The sequence below is a fragment of the Protopterus annectens genome, chromosome 13.part0, assembly GCF_019279795.1.
Source record: "Protopterus annectens isolate FY-2018-M chromosome 13.part0, PAN1.0, whole genome shotgun sequence".
In the NCBI taxonomy this organism is placed as follows: domain Eukaryota; kingdom Metazoa; phylum Chordata; order Ceratodontiformes; family Protopteridae; genus Protopterus; species Protopterus annectens.
Window position 1 is genome coordinate 237850192 of NC_056747.1, and position 4116 is coordinate 237854307.

General features: G+C 38.4%; 2 non-coding genes across 2 annotated transcripts; one reads left to right on the top strand and one right to left on the bottom strand.

Annotated features, from left to right (window-relative positions):
• The first annotated feature begins 1957 nt into the window (after nt 1-1957).
• On the top strand, nt 1958-2030 carry TRNAV-CAC. The gene has a single exon. It is a non-coding gene; the product is annotated as a tRNA-Val (tRNA).
• A 398-nt stretch (nt 2031-2428) lies between these two features.
• TRNAG-UCC lies at nt 2429-2500 on the bottom strand. The gene has a single exon. It is a non-coding gene; the product is annotated as a tRNA-Gly (tRNA).
• Between the last annotated feature and the right edge of the window lie 1616 nt (nt 2501-4116).

Here is a 4116-nt window from a genome sequence, read left to right on the forward strand (position 1 = left end):
CAAACTGGGTGCCATAGTCGATGCCTGGTGTCAGAGCCATGGCCTCAAGCTCAGTGCCAAAAAATGCATTGTCATCTCCTTTGGTAAAAACCCTGTACCATGGGCTACCACATAGGCGGCAGCCCACTTAACACCGAAGGTGTGATAAGAGACCCCAAGACTCTAGTAGACAGTAGCCTCTCCTTTGATAATCACATCGCCACAGTAGTCAGGATATCCTTCTACGTAGCACACCTCATCATGAAAGGGTTCTCATCCAGGAAAAAAGAAGTCATTGTCCCTCTCTACTCGGCTCTCATCAGACCCATTATAGAGTACAACGCCCCATTTGGAATGTACCTTACTAGGCATCTGCAGCAGCTAGAAAGGCTACAAAAATACCTCACAAAGAGGATTATGGGACTCAAACAGTTACCCTATGCTGACCGCCTCAAAAAACTCCGGCTTTACTCCGTAGCATATCGCCTGCTCCGAGATGATCTCTGCCTAAAATACAAAGCTATGTCAAACCCTGAGCTGCTGGACATGCTACACCTAAAGAAATCCCAATCCCACAGAGCCACATGCTCAAGAGACCTAAACCTCATCACCACAATTAACAGAACATGCTGGAGGGATAGATTCCTGTCCCAGAGACTTCCCATACTCTGGAACAAACTACTTATCTATGTCAAGCAGAGTTCATCACTAGCACTCTTCAAGAAAAATCTTGATGAGTGGATGGGCAATAGGAAATTCACCCCAGGTATTACATCGGTGGCCCTGCTGGACAGGGGCACAGGTAAATAGCATCCATGGGTGGTGAAAGCCAGGGAACCGTGTTGGCTAGGCTTACATAGGCCCTAAGGATGATAGCTTAGTACCTACCTATGAACCTATTAATAATAGGAAATAGTGGTATTAAAATGGTACGGCAAGTAGGATATTTCAGGGGCCATGCAAGGGTTTTTTTTTTTTTACATTTGTGAAGTGGCAGCGGAGTTTTGGGACAAAATTTTCTGAGACGAGGTTGAGTCCGTAGTTGCCTTTGCCTGCAGTACTGGAATAAACTTAGAAGATACAGCTGCCGCGAATATCTGCACAATTAGCACTTTTATGAGAAATAACTAAATAGCTTTATGAAGTTTATCCACGTTTTGAAGTACTACTGGCATCCCAGGTGCAAAGCTTTATTAGATTTGTTGGATAGCAAAAACTGTTCCAAGATCTTATGATGTGACCCTGCCTGTAATCATAGTGTGTATAAGGTAAAGAAAGTCTTGCCTATATGCTTTTAAGATGAAGCAGAGTTGTTTGTTACTGGCATTCAGTGTTGTATAGCAACACTAATAATATAAATAAAAAATCAATCAAGCTAAAACAAATGACATAGTTCTAATACAATCAGGGACAAATCCAGAAATAATCAGGGACTCATAACTTGAGACATTGACAGAATAGGAGAATATGGATTAATATACATTTTCTGAACTAAAAAAGTCTATAACTCTAATTACTGTAATTATATATGAAGTGCAATTCACTATTTTTTCTGCAACAGTGCCATGGGACAGCCCTGAAAATTGAGAAGTGGGGTTTGGCTTTATTTGCCTGAATATAGCCATAAAGTGTTTAAAAAGAAAAAGTTACAGACATTCAGAAGCTGTATATGTCAAACACATGGTGTCCTTCAGGGATTATTTGCATATATATCCCATTGGTCTTTATTAAAGAAGGTTTAAGGTATTACAGAATGAAAACTCGAGCTTGGGTATATTTTTCTTGTAGTTTTGAAAATCAAAAAATATATAAATTGTCGCGTAATATTTGTAATTTTATTTAACTATGTTATTAGAAGCTGGAGCTTGGGTATATTTTTCTTGTAGTTTTGAAAATCAAAAAATATAGAAATATATAGATTGTCGCGTAATATTTGTAATTTTATTTAACCATGCTATTAGAAAGCTTTCCAGCATAAGTTTCCGTAGTGTAGTGGTTATCACGTTCGCCTCACACGCGAAAGGTCCCCGGTTCGATCCCGGGCGGAAACAACATTTTCTTTTATAGTCATATTTGTGTATCGATTTATTTATCAAGAAAGTGTATAGTGCAATGTCAGTATATAGCGATTGCGTGTTATTCAGTCTTTATTATATAAGTGAGATCATCCCAATTAATTGTAGCATTACAGCTTTTAAACTTCCAGGAACAAAATCCTGTATCTTTCCTTGCCTTTTATACACATCGCGCCAGGGAAAGATGAATTCATAGATTCATAGATTTACTTAGTACATCTTTGCGAAGTTTGAGACACAGCTGTGAATCACTTTGTCAGTTTACTTTTGTTCAGATTATTGAATTTCACTATTCCAAACCCAGTTAAAGAACACTGTGCTCAGTATTCTTTACATTATTGTCATTGCCAAAAAAAAAAAAAAAATTTTACTTTTGCGTTGGCCGGGAATCGAACCCGGGTCAACTGCTTGGAAGGCAGCTATGCTAACCACTATACCACCAACGCGTTAAAGGTTAGGTGCTGTTACCTGTAAAAGAATTCAGTACTTCGAGATGCCTCAAGCTATTCCCATTTTCTTCATCGTTAATTGTCACGCTTAACTGAAAACACACCAGTACTGAACAATACTGATACACACGGCGCTTCTTACTGTTCAACCGTATAACCAATATACCAAGCAATCTCCAATAGGTCAAGAGAGACTTCCCTAGATCCCGAACGCAATTCTAATAATAGTGTCACTATCAACCGCTTTTGGTTCACGCCTGCAATCGTGCAATTCTCTTCTACAGGATATATATATATATATATATATATATATATATATATATATGTATATATATATATTTTTTTCTAATTCATTTTTTCCCACTAAGCAAATACGGTTCTGTGGACCCACCCATTAACACCTCATTATTTTTTTCTTAAACGTTCATGCATTTTGCAGAATGCCCTTGTAACAGTCCCGCGTTGTCACTAGCCACCTGTCTGTCTTTACACAGGACAATCCCATTTTTGGTAGATGCGTCCTGTGGAAAAATTAAACACGCAAACAGCAAATATCATGGGATTTTAACATTTCATAATTTTCATTTAATACTTGCATAAAACAATGATTTGTATTTGACACGTGTAAATGTTGTGCGAAAAGAGCTTACAAATTCTATAAGGTTTGAACTTGTATTATAGAAACCAATGAAGTCTGGTACTTTATTTACACTTGTGGGTATGTATGGTCTGTCATGCAGAATTCATTCTTCGAAAAAAATATCCCAGTTGGGGCATTTTTCAAAACGTGGCAACATTGAAACCATAAGACATCGTAAATTACTGTTGCCCTAAATTTAGTCTTTGCTGCTCCTTAAAAACAAAGCTACCATATATACGCCATGGGGCAGTACATCCTACTGATAACAACGCACCGATACCAGCTACTGCTGACAGGCCATTCCTTCTAGTGTTTCGTGTTAAAGTGTGACCATCTATGCACTGTACTTATCACTAACCGTTTAGCCCAACTGCCATCACTATCCACGCCCTGTGGTACTGTCCTGCTAATATATTATTTAATCTGCAGGCTGATATATGTGTTCATCATGAATGGAGAACGTGGCACCCTTTCTCCAGAATGAATGCTTGGGCCGTAACGGCATACCTCTCAAGTGTACCTCATTTGGGGTCTTAAAAAGTTCATGTTCCTCATTGAAGGGGTCTGTCACTCATTCAGAGTTAGGGATTTTTAACTGATATCCATGGTAAGTAGAAATAAATCATATTAATTCATTAAACTATCTTTTGTATAACTACAGCCAGCATATTTTAACCACCCTATAACCTTCCTAGTTGAAGTTGTTACTAAGCTGTGTTAATAAGTGTTCCACATTTTGTCCATTTGTTCTACATAATGAGGGCTAGCGTTCCTCATTTTGGAGACAGAAGGTTGAGAGTATGGTTGAGAAATGTGGGGTTGTGACATTGTAAATCCAAACGGATGACTCCCACATTAATATTTTGAAAGCCATTCAATGTAACCCCTTTTTCTGTTACAAACAGTGAGTGTTGTTAACCATCAGGGTTGAAAGTCAGCAAAATTCATAATATGTCGAGAGCGACCGCACCCT